The sequence below is a fragment of the Aotus nancymaae genome, unplaced genomic scaffold (genome assembly GCF_030222135.1).
Source record: "Aotus nancymaae isolate 86718 unplaced genomic scaffold, 86718_ANA_hifiasm-v0.15.2.pri h1tg000058l, whole genome shotgun sequence".
Taxonomy (NCBI): domain Eukaryota; kingdom Metazoa; phylum Chordata; class Mammalia; order Primates; family Aotidae; genus Aotus; species Aotus nancymaae.
This window is the reverse complement of record NW_026988472.1, coordinates 7,614,714-7,634,792: the sequence shown is the minus strand read 5'-3', so window position 1 is coordinate 7,634,792 and position 20,079 is coordinate 7,614,714. Positions and strand designations below refer to the sequence as shown.

The following is a 20,079-nucleotide window of genomic DNA, read 5'->3' as shown; positions in this document are numbered from 1 at the left end:
TGAAATATACATTCTAACCAAGCTGTGTGTATCCCAAGAATAGAAATGTGGTTTTACATTTGAAAAGCATTTTTTATTAATATTCTAAAAATGTATAATTAACTCACAGGTGAAGAAAACAATTGACAAAATCCAACATCCATTCCTGATAAAATGTCTCTCAGCAAAATGTGAATAGACAGTAACTCCCCCAACCAGGTAAAGGGCAATTTCCTACAAGTAATATAACATTAAACGAGAGGCTGAATGCTTTCCATACAATATTAGGAAAAAAGGATGACTAATCACTCTTCACCACTTCTGTTCAAAGTGCAATAAGCAATAAAGTAAGAAAATGAAATAAAATAAATGTTATAAGAAAGGAAGAAGTAAAAACGTCTTTCTCAGGAGATGACATGTAGAGAATCCTCAGCAATCTATAAAATGCTACTAGAAGTAGTGATAAGTTGGGAAGTTTTCAGGATGTAATATTGATCTAAAATAATAAACTGTATTTCTATATTCTAGCAATGAATTCTATATACTGATTAAATTAATGAACCAGCAATGTAGTAGAAATTGAAGTAAACAATACGTTAATAAATTGATAAAATACTTTCAAGACCTCCATGTTACTACAGCACACTAAGTGGCTACATTACTTAGGGTAATTAAGAAGATGTAAATAAATGGAGAAATGAGCTGTATTCTTAGATTTGTAGATTCAATGTTGTTAAGGTATCAATTTTCTCTAAGTTGGTTTATACATTTAATTTAATCATAATTAAAACCCCAGAAGGCTTTTCTGTAGAAATTGACCAGGTTATTATAAAATTTATCTGATAATACAAATGACTTACAATATAGAGAACAATTTTGACAAAGAAGAGCAAATTAAAGAACTTACACTATATGACTTGAAGAATTATTACAAAGTAGTAGTGATTAAAATCATAAAATACTGAGGTATAAATGGACAGAAGTATAGTTAGTGAAGATACTCACACATAGAAGTTCAATCCATTTTTGACAAAGTTCACAAGGCAATTCAATAAATAAAAAAATAATGTTTTCAATAAATACTATAAATACAATTGGATTACTATTAATAGCATAGTAAATTTCAATCACTACTTCATACAATATACAAAAAGTATCAAGATGAAATTTGGGTGAGAAAAAAAGAAAAAATACAAAAAGTAACTGAAAAGGATTATAAACCTAAATTTAAAAACTAAAACTATAAAATTATTAGAAGAAAAAGTAAGACATAGAAGAAAGATTTTATTGACCTTGTGTTTAGCAATGATTTCTTAAGTAGGACACAAAAAGAGCAAACTATATAAGAACAACATCAATAAATTGAACTTAATCTAAACTAAAATCATTTGGCTTTCAAAATACACTATTAAGAAAGTAGCCCCTTACTTCCCATCCCCTCCCTGGGGACCTAGGCGCTGGGGCAGGGACCTTGGCTTGCCTGGGGCCATTTCTTAATTCTGAATCCTGCCTGATAATGAAGAACTGGAAGACAAGCCTCCAGCACCTCCTGTGTGAATGAGCAGTACCATTTTTAGCACTGGAGGCAAAGACTCTTTGTCAACCAATCACAGTTTGAAACCTTTGCGTTCTGTTCCAGAGGAGAAAAAGCCCAGGAATAAAATCATCTCTATGTTCTCAGACACAGAGAAAGGAAGTAAAAAGAAAGAAAAGGAAGGGCCAGAAATTTCTACTCCATCTGATTTTGAACACACTATCCATGTTGGCTTTGATGCTGTCACTGGAGAATTCACTGACATGCCAGAACAGTGGGCTCAATTACTACAGACCTCCAATATCACCAAATTAGAGCAAAACAAGAATCCTCAGGCTGTGCTGAATGTCTTAAAGTTCTATGACTCCAATACAGTGAAGCAGAAATATCTGAGCTTTACTCCTCCTGAGAAAGATGGATTCCCTTCCAGAACACCAGAACTGAATGCCAAGGGATCAGAAACATCAGCAGTAGTGACAGAAGACGACGATGATGATGAAGAGACTGCTCCTCCTGTTATTGCCCCAAGACCAGATCATATGAAATCAATATGTATGATTGATTACATGGTCTGTAATTGACCCTGTTCCTGCACAAGTTGGTGATTCAAATGTTGATAGTGGTGCCAAGTATTCAGACAAACAGAAAAAGTAGACTAAGATGACAGATGAAGAGATTATGGAAAAATTAAAAACTATCGTAAGCATAGGTGACCCTAAGAAAAAATATACAGGATATGAAAAATTTGGACAAGGGGCTTCTGGTACAGTTTTCACTGCTACTGACATTGCATTGGGACAGGAGGTTGCTATCAAAGAGATTAATTTACAGAAACAGCCAAAGAAGGAATTGCTCATTAATGAGGTTCTGGTGATGAAAGAATTTAAAACTCCCAACATAGTTAACTTCTTGGACAGTTACGTGGTAAGAGATGAATTGTTTGTGGTAATGGAGTACCTTGCTGGTGGGTCACTTACTGATGTTGTAACACAAACCTGCATGAATGAAGCACAGATTGCTGCTGTAGGCAGAGAGTGTTTACAGGCATTGGAGTTTTTACATGCTTATCAAGTGATCCACAGAGACATCAAAAGTGACAATGTACTTTTGGGAATGGAAGGATCAGTTAAACTTAGTGACTTTGGTTTCTGTGCTCAGATCACCCCTGAGCACAGCAAACGCAGTACCATGGTTGGAACGCCATACTGGATGGCACCGGAGGCGGTTACACAGAAAGCTTACAGCCCTAAAGTTGACATATGGTCTCTGGGTATCACGGCTATTGAGATGGTAGAAGAAGGAAAGTCTTTATACATCAATGAAAATCCCTCAAGGGCCTTGCGCCTAATAGCAACTAATGGAAGTCTAGGACTTCAGAATCCAGAGAAACTTTCCCCAATATTTCAGGATTTCTCAAATCGATGTTTGGAAATGGATGTGGAAAAAAGGGGTTCAGCCAAAGAATTATTACAGCATCCTTTCCTGAAACTGACCAAACCATTTTCTACCTTGACACCATTGATTATGGCAGCTAAAGAAGCAATGAAGAGTCACCGTTAACATCACTGCTGTGGCCTCATATTCTTTTTTCCATTTTCTAAAAGAAGCCTTTTGGTATATGAAAATTATTGCTCTTTGGGGGGTTTAAAGAAATGGTCTGCATAACCTGGATGAAAGAAGCAAATGACTATTCTCTGAAGACAACCAAGAGAAAATTGCAAAAAGGAAATTATTACTTTCATATGAACCCCTTCATTAGGGTCCAAAAGGAATTGTGGACTGAATCACTAGCCTTAGGCCTATTTTAACAAACAGCCTATCAGGGCAATTTATCATGTGTGAGTTGCATTTTACTTGGCTGACTTTGTTGTAATAGATTCCATTCATTATCCCCTTTGAGGTACTTCTAATACTTGAATGGCAGATTCGAGTTTTTCAGAGTATTTGTTTCATCTGCTAGTCTTTCCCTCCTTCATAGCTTTCCTTTTCCTTGACTTGCTCCTTCTAAGTTGCTTTTGAGTTTCTCATGCCTAGGCAAGTGTAATAGGAGCGCTACATAGTTTCACTTTGTATAAAAGTTAGGACCAGCTGTTGTTACATGTAATACTTTAGTTCAGAACTTGACCTGAAGGAAGGGAAGAAAAGTATGTGATTTTTACCTTTTTTAAAAAATGTGAAAAAGCCAGTTTTAGAAATTTTGTGGTAGTAAGTTTGGAATTTGTTACATGTATAGCGAGAAGACTAATGATCTATATTTATAAATAAATCATTGTGATAAAAAATTCCCATTGACTATAGAATTCTTCCAATTTTGTCTTCCCTTCTCCATGTTTTCTCATCAGGTTTGGCTCTAGGAACCAAAGTGATTTGTTCTTGTTCCAACCTTTACTGTGTGACTTTGGTTAGTGCCAATACCTTCCTCTTCTCTCCTTTCCCCACTCCATTTTGGAAATTAACTCTGTATATGTTGCAATTTTAGGTTTAGATTTGCTCTTTTTGTTTTTCATTAATCCTCTCTCACCTCACAGATACTCCTCTCTCATGGCAAATAATATAATAACCAACGAATTTTCAGAATTTAAAATTAGTTTTTTTTCCATTTAAAGGAGAAAAGGAGAAAACTATTTGGACTAGCATAGGCAGAGTGAGAGATGTGAACCTTGGTGAACTCTGATACAGTAAGACGAGATTATATTCATGAAAGAAACGTTAGTGTTACACAGAAGCTGCTGATAACCAATCAACTGCAGAGACTAGTCGCATTGTCCTGGATCATTATCAGTGTTTTATTATCTATGATAATAGGCAGTATTTATTTATTTATCATATATTCTTGGAGAATATATGATCATTTGAGACGTTGAGTTACGTTAGTTTTGTTTTGTTTTTTCAAATAAGAATATTAATGTAAAAAACTGGAGAAAGAAAAATGAAACGTGCGTGTTGATAGCAATATTCTTTTTTCTTTTGAAGATACTAAAAGGTCTGAGACCTGTAGCATTAATTATTTGAGTGCCCTTTCTTTTTCCTTTCCCTCCCTTTCTCTTCTCTTCTTTCCTCTCCTCTCTTTCTCTCCTTTATTCCTTGTTTTGTTTTTGGAGTAGGTACTGTTAAAATGTCTGTGGTTTGGTTCTGGCATTTTGTTCCCACCATCTCCTTCCCCCGATTAACTTCACTCCTACTTGCCATCCTGCAGTAGTACAAATCACGAATAACAATAATTTTACTGTTGTAGTGTACATTGGGGAAACTAGCAGGATTTTATCTCTATTATTTTATTCCCACTGTATCTATGTTAAGATACACTTATAAGGAGAGAAGTGACTGTTTTTTTATTGATAAGGCAGGAAAGTTTTCAGAGAAATGAGTAAAATAATTAATGAAACATATTTAGAGCACTTAATGGTCTCTGTTTTCAATATAATTCTTGATTTCATTTTTCTCTGGACTATATTGGCCTTCTACAGCTATTATTGAATTACAAAAACTGGTTTATTTCTGGTAGAAAGCTGCAGTGCTACTTGAGTTTCAGATTTTAACATTCTTTGTAAATGGTTGGATAGATTATGATAAAGAAGATGCTACCAGTGAAACAGAAAACCAACTAGATGACAAGACTGTGACCATCATGCACTCCAAGGCACTTCCATCCTAATTCAAAGACCATATTCATTGACTATGTGCCTATGCCTTATTTTAGGCTTGTGACTCAACAAAGGGCTTTTCAATTGTTTGAAGTGGTTTAGGATTTACAGTTACAACTTCTTTGATAGTTACCTGAACGTCTATTGCTGACAAATGACTTTTGTCATTAAAACCTGGCTCTTTGTTTAAGGGAGTTACACTGTGGTTTATTCTTAAGTTACCTGGATAAACTAATCTCTAATAAAAATATACTTTGTTTAATTTTGAAATGTATAATTTTTAAACAAAATAATCTTAAAAGCAATACAGAATTGTGATGTATTAATTTTAAATTAAAACCTTCAGAAGTTGATGAAAGAACAATTATATCTGAATCAAGATTCATGTTTTTTATTTTTTATTTTTAGTTTTTTGAGACAGAGTCTCACTCTATCACCCAGACTGAAGTCCAGTGGTGTGATCTCAGCTCACTGCAACCTCTGCTTCCTGGGTTCAAGTGATTCTCATGCCTCAACCTCCTGAGTAGCTGAGACCACAGGTGTGCATCACCACACCCAGCTAACTTTTTGTATTTTTAGTACAGATGGGGTCTCACCATGTTACCCAGGCTGAACTCCAATTCCTGAGCTCAGGCAATCTGCCCACCTCAGCCTCCCGAAGTACTATGATTACAGGTGTGAGCCACTGTGCCTGGCCTCATGTTTTCTAAATAAGTGCCTTTTATATTCACTCGTTTTGTCATTACTTTAGAATGAAAATTCCCATTTAAATCTAAAAGTTACCTTAATAGTCCTCTCATGTTGTTAAGACGGTATTACTATAATACTTATTTATTATATTTTAGACTCTCTGGTACTCTTAAAGTTGTCTTCTTTCTCTTTTTTCTTTTGCTGCTTTTGGGGACAGTTAAAAGTGGGAAACTATGAAACAATGAACATTTCATCCTACCTAGAATAGTAAATGAGTAATTGTGTAGCATAATACACCAAGGCTAATACAACTCTATCTTCATGTGTTCAGTGCCTAGCACATAGTATTCATTCTTTTCCCTTTAATATATAAATATTAAGCTGCTTACAATTTATGTATAACCACCAATTTTAAATTAGCCTGTGCCTTTAACAGGCAATTTTAAACTACCTATGAGTATTTCTTTATAGGGCTCACTTAAAATACATGTTTGATTGTATATACTGTATTCTAGCCAGAATAATTTTAGATCTGATCAGGTAGTAGCTAGAATTAGAAAAAAAAATAAGTGCATAAAGAATTTGCATCCATTTTTGAGTCTAAATCTTTTTAAGTATACTGAGATCCATATTTAGTGAAATTTCAGTGCAAAATATCATTATAGGTTATAGTTAAAATCCAGATTAATACTCATTTGGGTTTTTTTAATAGTGGAACTTCATAGTAATATAAAAAGCATTTTGTTTTCCTGTCCCCACTGCTCCCACAGTAGGTATTTAAACAGGTGAAATCAGTTTTTTGATAGCATGTGTATGTGTGTGTATATAAGAAAGATATCTATACACACATTCTTTTTTCTCAACACATTTATTGAACACTCTGGCAAAGGTGCTGGGTAGTCCAGGTTGGAGTTACAAAGAAGAAGCAAGCACTGGCCTGGCCTTGAAAGAACTGAAGTTTTCTCATTCACACTTCTAGAATGCTGCCAAGACAGTGGCAGAAAGAAATGTATAATAATTCTGTCAAGTATACTTTTATTCTGTATTAAGAGAAACAGTTATGTTTGGAATTCAGCATCTTTGGTTGGAACACATTGGCTTTTTTTTCTTGTTTTGATAGAAATGGAATTAAGTGAAAGTAGTTTGTCTTTTCTGTTGTCTTCAAATTTTAAAATGCCTTTTATTTTTATTTTAATCCCGTTCAATTATTTAATTGTTATACATTGACATTAACTGCTGTATTTTATGACTTTGTTTAATAATTTTGTTCTTTCAGGGCTGGAAATAAACTTTTAAAAAAGTAAAAATGCAATTTAAGGGCTATTAAAAATACTTGTAGACATACACACAATACTTGTATCTAGAATGTGTGGAAACATTTTACAACTCAAACATAAGAGTAAAAAACATGCAATAAAAATAGGGAAAAGATTTGAAGAGACACTTCACAATGCAGGTAAATTTAAGGAAAATCAGATATGAAAATGTGCTCAACATCTTTAGTTATTAGGAAAATACAAATTACAAAAAAATAAGATGCCCCTACACAACCACTAAGATGGCTAAATTTAAAACACATATTTACCATACTAAGTGTTGTCAAGAATGATGAGCAGTTGAAACTTGCATACATGTGGTGGTAATGTAAAATAATGCCACCACTTTGGAAAATAGTTTGCTGGTTTCTTAAAAGCTTAAACACTCTCCCACTATATGACCTAGCCATGACACTCATGAATTTACCCAAATGAAAAGAAAGAACGTATTGTGATGCTTAATTTTATCTGTCAATTTGACTGGGCTATGGGATACATATATAACTAATACAATGTTATTTCTGAGCGTGTCTGTGAGGATGTTTTCAGAAGAGATTAGCATTTGAATAAGCAGACTATGCAGATAAAGATGCTGTTTGCAGCATTAAGAATAATGTTCTCACCAATGTAAGTGAGCATCACCCAATCTGATGAGGGCCTGAATAGAACAAAAAGTCCATTGATGGTAGTTTTGGCAGAGGCATTGCACATAGGGAAGGCAAATTTGTAACCAGACTAAGTATCTATTTCGCTAAGTACAAAGCACTGTCCCTTCCATAAGGACAGCTATCCAGTGTAATCAACTGTCCACCAGATTGATCACCCTGCAGACTGGTACCCATAACCTGGACTGAATGTTCGTCTCTGCTGCTGGCAGGTTGGGCACTCAGCAGTAGCTATAGCCAGGTCAGCCTTGGTGAGAAGTTTATGTTGTTGAGCCCATGCATAACCATCATCCCTGCTACCATGGTCACTGTTCATAACCTCACTGGACAATGATGAGAGTAGCTAGGAATAGAAGCTTTCTGGTAGCCACAAAATTGATCAATTCTTTCCACTTAAGTATTAAAATATTCCTCTGCTGAGGTCACCCTTTGGTGAACATTTACATGGGACATAAATATCTTCACATTTATGGTCCATTAAAAGAGGTCTGGCTTGGCATGGTGGCTCAAGCCTGTAATCCAAGCACTTTGGGAGGCTTTGGTGGGTGGATCACCTGAGGTCAGCCTGACCAACATGGCGAAACCCTATCTCTACTAAAAATAAGAAAATTAGCCGGGCATGGTGGCAGGTGCCTGTAATCCCAGCTACTCAGGAGGCTGAGGCAGGAGAATTGCTTGAGCCTGGGAGGCAGTCTCAGGCAGAGGCTGCATTGAGTCAAGATCATGCCATTGCACTCCAGCTTGGATGGCAGCGCAAGACTCTGTCTCAAAAAAAGAAAAAAAAAGGTCTATCCACATGTCTCTTCCCTAGAAATATTTGTCACCAATTTTCCATTTATGCTCTTTCCAAGTCCCTGTGTTTATAATTTGTATTTCCTTCATAAGCCAAATCATTAGCTGCAGCCCATGAATCAGTGCATAATTGTATGTCTGGCAAGTTCTCTTTCCAAGAAAAGTGTGGAGCCAGGTACACTGCCCACAGTTATTCCCAATGGAAAGATTTCCCTTCATCACTCTCATTTAGGAATATCCCAGCATGGGCTATAGTGCTACAGCTGCCTAATTTTGAGTTGTATCCACATATCATGCAGAACCATCTATAAACTGGCCCCAAGTCTTCTCCTCTTTTGTCAACTGATTGTAAAGTACTCTTCATGAGACCATAGGTATAGCTGGGAGAGAGAAGGCAGTGTAGGAGGACTGAGGACCATGAGCATTTGGACCACTTTTATGTAACTTGTGCATTCAGAGTCTGCTTAGGCCTGATCTGTATAGACTATTTCCATTTGATGATGGTGTGTAGCTTGCTTAATCAGATAACATCCATTCATGAATGGCAACTCAGGTTACATGGTAACTTAGTAGTCCATGGTCTAGCCTTCAGTTTCTATCTACTAAAGCCCAGTAGCAGACCAAGAGCTGTTTCTCAAAAGGAGAATCATTATCTGAGGATAGTGGCAGGGCCTTGCTTCAAAGTCCTGAAACATTGCACTGTGATTCACCTATAGGGGACTACCAAGGGCTCCAAACAACATATTTATCTGCCACTGTCACTTCAAGCACCACTGGATCTGATGCATCATATGGCCCAAGTGGCAAAGTAGCTTGAACAGCAGCCTAGACCTCTTGCAAACTCTTCTCCTATTCTGGACACCACTCAAAATGAGCAGCTTTTCAGGTCACTCAGTGAATGAGTTAAAGTAACACACCCAAATAAGTAATATGTTGCCTCCAAGATCCGAAGAGGCCCATAACACATTGTGTCTCTGTTTTGTTTGTAGGAGAATCCAGATGAAACAATGTATCCTTCACTTTAGAAGGAAGACTTTGACATGGCCCACATCACTGGACCAATAGAAATTTCACTGGAGCAGAAGGACTCTGAATTTCAGTAAGATTTATTTCCCACTCTCTGACCCAGAAATAAGTCTAGAGTAGTTGCTACTTCTTGCTCACTAGCTCCAATCAGCATAATATCATTAATGTAATGGACCAGTATGATATTAGTATGAAGGGAAAGATGATCAAGGTCTGTGCAAAGTAAATTATGGCATAGAGCTAGAGAATCGATGTAACTCTGAGGTATGAAGTGAAGGTGTGTTGCTGGCCTTGCCAACTGAAAACGAACAGCTCTGGAGGGCCAGCCTTGTGGACAAGTATGAAGAAAAAGGCATTTGCCAGATTAATAGCTGCATACCAACTGATTTTGAAGATGGCCGAATAGGAACAGCTCCGGATTCTAGTTCCCAGTGCAAATGCAGAGGGTGAATGACCACTGCATTTCCAAACGAACTTTCACTGCCCACAGACCAGGATATTCCTGGGTGGAAAAGTGCCATGAGTCTCCAGTGCAGCTGTTTCAGCTGGTGCAGCAGGTCTACACACAAAAACTCACACAAATCCGGGCACTGTTTCAACTGGTGACTGGGATGCCTGGGAGAGAGAGTCACCAGTTCAACCAAAAAAAGGGGGCTGAAACAGGGAACCAGGTGATCTAGCTTGGCAGGCCCTGCCCCGACAAAGACCAGCAATCAGAAATTCTCTGGACTAGAGTTTCACAGCAAGCACATCTGGACACGGGATGGTCCAGCTCTGTAGGGGGAAGGGCATCTATCATTACCAAGGCAGTCCACCACTACCAAGGCAGTCCGCCATTACTGAGGCAGCCCACCATTACAGAGACAGTCTGCCATTACTGAGGCAGGCCACCATTACCGAAGCAGTTCTAACTATACCCCTATAAAGAAAACTGAGAAGAAGCTCACACAACAGCTTGGCAGAGCCCATGGCAGCTCAACAACACTTCTGCTGGCAGACTGTAACTAGGCTACTTCCTCGCTGGGCAGGACATCTCTGAAAAAAGGCAGCAGAATGACAGGAACATATAAATAAAGCCCCACCTTCCTGAGACAGAGCACCTGGGAAAAAAATGCGGTGATGAGTTCTGCTGCAGCAGACTTAAACACACCTACCCATAAGCTCTGAACAGAACAATGGAGCTCACAGCTCAGCACTTGAGCTCCTATAAGGGACAGACTGTCTCCTCAAGCAGCTCCCTGACCCCCATATAACCAAAGAGACGCTTCATAAAGGAGAGCTCAGGCTGACATCTGGTGGGTATCCTCCTAGGAAAAAGATAACAGAAGAAGAAACTGGCAGCAATCCTTACTGTTCTGCAGCCACTGCAGGTGATCCCCAGGCAAGCAGGGCCTGGAGTGGACCTCAGCAGTCCTACAGCAGAGGGGCCTGACTGTTAGAAGGAAAACTAAGAAACAGAAAGAAATAACTTCATCAGCAACAAAAAGGACATCCACTCTGAGACCCCATCTGGAAGTCACCAACCACAAAGACCACAGGAAAATAAATCCAAAAAGATGGGAATAAATCAGCTCAAAAAGGATGAAAACACCCAAAACCAGAATGCCTCTCCTCTAAGGGATCAAAACTCCTCGCCAGCTAGGGATCAAAGATGGATGGAGAATGAATCTGATGAATTGACAGAAACAGGCTTCAGAAGGTGGGTAATAACAAACTTCTCAGAGCTAAAAGAACATGTGCTAACCCAATGCAAAGAAACTAAGAACCTAGAAAAAAGGTTAGATGAGATGCTAACTAGAATAAATAGCTTAGAGAAGAATATAAACTACTTGATGGAGCTGAAAAACACAGCACGGGAACTTTGCAAAGCATACACAAGGTTCAATAGCCAAATTGACCAAGCAGAAGAAAAGATATCAGAGATTGAAGATCAACTCAATGAAATAAAACAAGAAGGTAAGAATAGAGAAGAGGAGTCAAAAGAAATGAACAAAGCCCCCAAGAAATATGGGATTATGTGAAAAGACTTAATCTAGGTTTGATAGGTGTACCTGAATGTGATGGACAGAATGAATCCAAGCTGGAAAACACTCTTCAGGATATTATCTAGGAGAACATCCCCAACCTAGCAAGGCAGGCCAAAATTCAAGTCCAGGAAATACAGAGAACACCACAAAGATATTCTTCAAGCAGAACAACCTCAAGGCACATAATCATCAGACTCACCAGGGTTGAAATGCAGGAAAAAATGCTAAGGGCAGCCAGAGAAAAAGGTTGGGTTACCCACAAAGGGAAGCCCATCAAACTCACAGTGGATCCCTCAGCAGAAACCCTACAAGTCAGAAGAAATTGGGGCCAATTTTCAACATCCTTAAAGAAAAGAACTTTCAACCTAGAATGTCATATCCAGCCAAACTAAGCTTCGTAAGTGAATGAGAAATAAATTGCCTTATGAACAAGCAATTACTGAGAGAGTTCGTCACCTCCAGGTCTGCATTACAAGAGCTCCCGAAAGAGGCACTAGACATAGAAAGGAACAACCAGTACCAGCCACTCCAAAAACACACCAAATGGTAAAGAGCATCAACACAATGAAGAAACTGCATCAACTAACAGGCAAAACAGCCAGCTAGCATCAAAATGGCAGGATCAAATTCACACATAACAATATTAACTTTAAATGTAAATGGGCTAAATGCCCCAATCAAAAGACACAGACTGGCAAATTGGAAAAAAAGTCAAAACCCATCGGTGTGCTGTATCCAGGAAACCCATCTCACGTGCAAGGACACACATAGGCTCAAAATAAAGGGATAGAGGAAGATTTACCAAGCAAATGGAGAGCAAAAAAAAAGCAGGAGTTGCAATCCCAGTCTCTGATAAAATGGACTTTAAACCAATAAAGATTAAAAGAAACAAAGAAGGGTATTACATAATGGTAAAAGGATCAACGCAACAAGAAGAGCTAACTATCCTAAATATATACGCACCCAATACAGGAGCACCTATATACATAAAACATGTTCTTAATGACCTACAAAGAGACTTAGACTCCCACACAATAATAGTGGGAGATTTTAACACTCCACTGTCAACATTAGACAGACCAATGAGACAAAAAATTAACAAGGATATCCAGGACATGAACTCAGATCTGGACTAAGCAAACCTAATAGACATCTACAGAACTCTCCACCCCAAATCCACAGAATATACATTCTTCTCAGCACCACATCACACCTACTCTAAAACTGACCACACTATTGGAAGTAAATCACTCTTCAGCAAATGCAAAAGAACGAAAATCACAACAAACAGTCTCTCAGACCACAGTGCAATCAAATTAGAACTCAGGATCAAGAAACTAACTCAGAACTGCACAACTTCATGGAAAATGAGCAACTGGTTCTTGAATGTTGACTGGATAAACAATGAAATGAAGGCAGAAATAAAGACGTTCTTCAAAACCAACAAGAATGAAGACACAATGTACCAGAATCCCTGGGACACATTTAAAGCAGTGACTAGAGGAAATTTTATAGCAATAAATGTCCACATGAGAAGCAAGGAGAGATCTAAAATTGGCACCCTATCATCAAAATTGAAAGAGCTAGAGGAGCAAGATCAACAAAACTCAAAAGATAGCAGAAGATAAGAAATAACCAAGATCAGAGCAGAACTGAAGGAGATAGAGACGCAAAAAACCCTTCAAAAAATCAATAAATCCAGGAGCTGGTTTTTCGAAAAGATCAACAAAAGAGACAGACCGTTAGCCACATTAATGAAAAGGAAAAGAGAGAAGAATGAAATAGATGCAATAAAAAATGATAAAGGGGATATCACCACTGATTCCTCAGAAATACAAACTACAGAGATTACTACAAACAACTCTATGCACATAAAACAGTAAATCTGGAAGTAATGGATAAATTCCTTGACACTTGCACACTCCCAAGCCTAAACCAGGAAGAAGTCGAAACCCTGAATAGACCAATAACAAGGGCAGAAGTTGAGGCAGCAATTAACAGCCTACCAACCAAAAAAAGTCCAGGTCCAGATGGGTTCATGGCCAAATTCTACCAGAACTACAAAGAGGAGCTGGTACCACTCTTTCTGAAACTATTCCAAACAATCCAAAAAGAGGGAATCCTTCCCAAATCATTTTATGAGACCAACATCATCCTGATACCAAAACCTGGCAGAGACTCAACAAGAAAATAAAACTTCAGGCCAATATCCATGATGAACATAGATGCAAAAATCTTCAATAAAATACTGGCAAACTGATTGCAACAGCACATCAAAAAGCTTATCCATCATGAGCAAGTAGGCTTCATTTCGGGGATGTAAGGCTGGTTCAGCATACACAAGTCTATAAACGTAATTCACCACATAATTAGAACCAAAGACAAAAACCACATGATTATCTGAATAGATGCAGAGAAGGCCTTCAACAAAATTCAACAGTGCTTTAACCTAAAAACTCTTGATAAACTAGGTATCGATGGATTGTATCTCAAAATAATAAAAGCTATTTATGACAAACCCACAGCCAATATCATACTGAATGGGCAAAAACTGGAAGCATTCCCTTTGAAATCTGGCACTAGACAAGGATGCCCTCTCTCACCACTCCTATTCAATATAGTATTGGAAGTTCTAGCCAGAGCAATCAGGCAAGAAAAAGAAATAAATGGTATTCAATTAGGAAAAGAGGAAGTCAAATTGTCTCTATTTGCAGACAACATGATTGTATATTTAGAAGACCCCATCGTCTCAGCCCAAAATCTCCTGAAACTGATAAGCAACTTCAGCAAAGTCTCAGGATACAAAATCAATGTGCAAAAATCACAAGCTTTCCTATACACCAATAACAGACTTAAAGAGAGCCAAATGAAGAACGAACTGCCATTCACAGTTGCTACAAAGAGAATAAAATACCTAGGAATACAACTAACAAAAGATGTAAAGGACCTCTTCAAGGAGAACAACAAACCACTGCTCAAGGAAATAAGAGAGGTCAAAAACAGATGGAGAAACATTCCATGCTCATGACTGGGAAGAACCAACATCATGAAAATGGCCATATTGCCCAAAGTAATTTATAGATTCAACACTATCCCCATCAAGCTACCAATGGCCTTTTTCACAGAACTGGAAAAGACCACCTTAAACTTCATATGGAAACAAAAGAGAGCCCTCATAGCCAAGACAATTCTAAGCAAAAACAACAAAGCTGGAGGCATCAAGCTACCTGACTTCAAACTATACTACAAGGCTACAGTAATCAAAACAGCATAGCAATAAATGTCCACATGAGAAGCATTGGTACCAAAACAGAGATATAGACCAATGGAACAGAACAAAGGCCTTGGAGGCAATGCCACACATGCACAACCATCTGATCTTTGACAAACCTAACAAAAACAAGCAATGGAGAAAGGATTCCCTACTTAATAAATGGTGTTGGGAAAACTGGCTAGCTATGTGCAGAAAGCAGAAACTGGACCCCTTCCTGACACCTTACACTAAAAGTAACTCCAGGTGGGTTAAATACTTAAATATAAGACCTAACACCATAAAAACCTTAGAAGAAAACCTAGGCAAAACCATTCAGGACACAGGCATAGGCAAGGACTTCATGACTAAAACACCAAAAGCATTGGCAACAAAAGGCAAAATAGACAAATGGGATCTAATTAAACTCCAGAGCTTCTGCATAGCAAAAGAAACAATCACTAGGGTGAACCGACAACCAACAGAAATGGGAAAAAATTTTGCAATCTACCCATCTGACAAAGGACTTATATCCAAAATCTACAAAAAAACTAAAACAGATTTACAAGAAAAAGACAAACAAACCCATTAAAAAGTGGGTAAAGGATATGAACAGACACTTTTCAAAAGAAGACATGTATGAGGCCAACAAACATATGAAAAAATGCTCATTATCACTGGTCATTAGAGAAATGCAAATCAAAACCACATTGAGATACCATCTCACAACAGTTAGAACGGCGATCATTAAAAAATCTGGAGACAACAAATGCTGGAGAGGATGTGGAGAAACAAGAACACTTTTAGACTGTTGGTGGGAGTGTAAATTAGTTCAGCCATTGTGAAAGACAGTGTGGTGATTCCTCAAGGACCTAAAAATAGAAATTCCATTTGAACCAGCAATCCCATTACTGGGTGTATATCCAAAGGATTATAAATCGTTCTACTATAGCGACACATGCACACGAATGTTCATTGCAGCACAGTTTACAATAGGAAAAACCTGGAACCAACCCAAATGCCCATCGATGATAGACTGGACAGGGAAAATGTGGCACATATACACTATGGAATACTATGCAGCCATCAAAAATGATCAGTTCGTGTCCTTTGTAGGGACATGGATGAACCTAGAAACCATCATTCTCAGCAAACTGACACAAGAACAGAAAATCAAATACCACATGTTCTCACTCATAGGTGGGTGTTGAACAATGAGAATACATGGACACAGGGTAGGGGAGCATCACACATTAAGGTCTGTGGAGGTGAGGGACAAGGGGAGGTACAGTGGGGATAGGGGATTGGGGAGGGATAACACGGGGAGAAATGCCAGATATAGGTTATAGGGATGGAGTCAGCAAACCACATTGCCATGTACGTACCTATGCAACAATCCTGCATGTTCTTTACATGTACCCCAGAACCTAAAATCCAATAAAATATATACATAAAAAATAGCTGCAAACCAGGTACCAGGGAATATGTTAATTTGCTCAAGCAACGAAACAACATCTAGCACAGCAGCTGCAATTGCAGTCACCACTTGGTTAAGCTTACAATAATCCACCATCACTCTCCAAGGTCCATTTATTTTCTGCAGAGTTCAAACAGAAGAATTGAATGGAGTCGTAGTGGGAATCACTACCCCTGTATCTTTGAAGTTGTTGATAATGGCACTAATCTCTACAATTCCTCCAGGGATATAGTATTGCTTTTGATTTACTATTTTTCTAGGTAGAGGCAGTTCTAGTGGGCTCCACTTGGCCTTTCCCACCATAATAGCCCTCATGGCACGAGCAGGGAACAAATGTGGGGATTCTGCAACTGCTAAGTATGTCTATTCCAGTTATGCATTCTGAAACTAGGGAAATAACCACAAGATGTATTTGGGGACCTACTGTGAGACAGACCTGAGGTAAAACTTCAGTGATCACCTGACCTCCATAACCTCTTACTCTGACGCGAGGACCACAGTGACATTTGGGATTTCCTAGAGTCAGTATCAGTTCAGAGCTAGTGTTGAGTAGTTCCCAAAAGGCCTTATTCTTTCTTTTCCCCAGTGCATACTCTGGTAAAAGGACATAGGTCCCTTTGGAGAAGGCTGGGAGAAAAATTAGCAGTATAAAATTTTGGTAGTGTATTGGGGTCTCTCCTCAAGGAAACCCAGCATCCCCTTCACTCAAGGAGTCCTGGTCTGTAAACTGGCTCCAGCCTGGGAATTGGTTGAAGGGCCATGACTCTGTTTTTTATGATTCAGTTAGATATTTGTTCACTTGACCTAGAAATTTTCCATTTATACATATCAAGTAAGGCTTGATCTTATAAGATCAAGCATAAATAACTTGCCAGTGCCATAGCCCTGCATGAGTCAGACTATTCTGCTTGCTGCCTTGACTCTGCTATCTGTCATGGTAACCATTCCCACCTTGCCTTTGGTTGATGAGGAGTGCCATCTCTTGGCCTTGCCACCAGGGGATCCAGTTACTCCCAGTGCGTTTAGGTTTTCCAATCGAGAGTCTATGGTTTCCACTGCAAGGTCTAGTCTATACAGAAGAGCAATTAAGAAGCTCTTTAAGGATACTGGGGCTCCACTCACAAATTTATTTCTTAAAGTATCGGTGAAAGGTATGTCTCTGGAGCCTCCTTTGTGAATGAGTAGATCTTAAATGAGAAATCCACTGTAACATTCCAACCTCCTTAAGCCTTTGAATCCCTTCCTCTACATTAATTCAAGAGAGATTGGGCATTTCCAATTCACTCACAGTGGGCCCTATTTTGGTCCACATTTCAGTATACCAACCAAACTGTTAGAGCCATTTTTAATTCCCCAAGCTGCAACATTAAATGCAGAATCTCTGCTAAGTCCACTGTTATCAATAACGTTGGCCTGATCAAATTTATGTTCCTTCTGCCATTAGAATGAATGAAAACTAGATGCCTATCTCTTGCCATATATAAAACTGGAATGAAACTAGATGCCTATCTCTTGCCATATACAAAAATCAAATCAAAATGGATTGAAGACTTAGATCTAAGACCACAGACAATGAAATTACTATGAGAAAACATTGGTGAAAATCTTCAGGAGTTTGATCTGGGCAAAAATTTCTTGAGCAATACCCAACAAGCACAGGAAAACAAAGCAAAAATGGACAAATGGAATCACATCAGATTAAAAACTTCTGTACAACAAAGAAAACGATCGATAAAGCAAAGAGACAACCCACAGAATGGGAGGAAGTATTTGCAAGCTACCTGACAAGAGATTAATAAACAGAATATATAAGGAGCTCAAACAAATCTACAATAACAAATCTAATAATGTGATCACAAACTGAGCAATTATTTGAACAGACATCTCAAACGAAGACATAAATGGCAAACAGACATATGAAAAGGTGCTCAACATCACTGATCATCAGAGAAATGCAAATCAAAACTATGATGAGATAGCTTGTCACTTCAGTTGGAATGGCTTATATCCTGTCTTTTGACAGGCAATAACAAATGCTGTCAAGGATTTAGAGAAAAAGGAACACTCATACACTGTTGTTGAGAATGTAAATTAGTACAACCACTATAGAGAACAGTTTGAAGGTTCCTCAAAAAACTAGAAATAGAGCTACCATATGATTCTGCAATCCCATTCCTGGCTATATGCCCAAAAGAAAAGAAATGAGTATATTAAAGACATATCGACAGTCCCATGTTTGTTGAAGCAATAGCCAAGATTTGGAAGTAACCTATTTGTCCATCTACACGTAAATGGATAAACAAAATGTGGCACATATACACAATGGAGTACTAGTCAGCCATAAAAAAAGAATGAGATTCAGTCATTTGCAACAACATTGATGGAACTGGAGGTTATTATGTTAAATGAAATAAACCAGGCACAGAAAGAAAAACATCCCATGTTCTCACTTACTTGTGGGATCTAAAAATCAATACAGTTGAACTCATAAAGACAGAGAGTAGAATGATGCTTACCAGAGGCTAGGAAAGATAGTGGGGTTTGGGGAGTTCATGGGGATAGTTAATGGGTACCAAAAAATAGAATGAATAAGACTTACTATTCATTGGATAGCACAACAGAGTGACTGTGGTCAATAATAATTTAATCGCACATTTTAAAATAACTAAAAGAATATTATTGGATTGTTTGTAACACAAAGGATGAATTCTTGAGGCGATAAATATCCCATTCTCCATAATGTGATTATTATACATTGCATGCCTGTATGAAAACATCTCATATACTCTTTATATACCTACTATGTACTCACAAAAATTAAAAATTAAAAAATTGTATGTATGTAAGTTGTTCAATGTGATGTTCTGATATACATATAAATTGTCAATTGATTTCAAAAACCAAGCTGATTAACATATTCATCACTTCACATAGTTAGCATTTTTTGTGGTGAAAACACTTAAGCTCTACTCTCTTAGCAAATTTCAAGTATACAATGTATTCTAATTAACTGTATTCACCATGGTGTATATTAGAGCCCCAGAATTTATAACTGAAAGTTTATACCCTTTGATCAAAATCTCCCATTTCCCCCACCTTCCAAACCATGGCAACCATCATTCTACTCTCTGTTTCTTTGAGTTCTATGTTTTTAGATTCCACATTTCATTGAAATCATGCAGTATTTATCTTTCTGCGTCTGACTTACTTCATTTAGCATAATGTCCTCCAGTTTCATCCATGTTGTCTCAATGGCAGGATTTCTTTCTTTTTAAAGGATGCCATTATACATCCAATATATACATATATTTTCTTTATTCATTCATCCATTAATAGATACTTAGGTTATTTTCATATCATCACTACTGTGAATAATGCTTCAATGTACATGGAAGTGCAGATAACCCTTTGAGATACTGATTTCAGTTCTATGAATATATACCCTGAAGTAGGATTGCTGGATTATATGGCAGTTCTAGTAATCGTTTTTAACTTTTTAAGTTTTTAATTTTTAATTTTTGTGGGTACCAAGCAGGCATATATATTTGTAGGGTGCATGAGATATTTTGATACAGGCATACAATGCATAACAACATCATGGAAAATTGGGTATCCATCACCTCAATCATTTGCCCTTTCTTTATGTTAAGAACAATCCAATTACACTCTTTTAGTTAAC

The 20,079-nt window shown here is 37.8% G+C and overlaps 1 pseudogene; it reads left to right on the top strand.

Moving 5' to 3' along the window:
- The first annotated feature begins 1,509 nt into the window (after positions 1-1,509).
- Positions 1,510-3,073, top strand: LOC105713535 (serine/threonine-protein kinase PAK 2-like; annotated as a pseudogene).
- Positions 3,074-20,079: the final 17,006 nt, after the last annotated feature.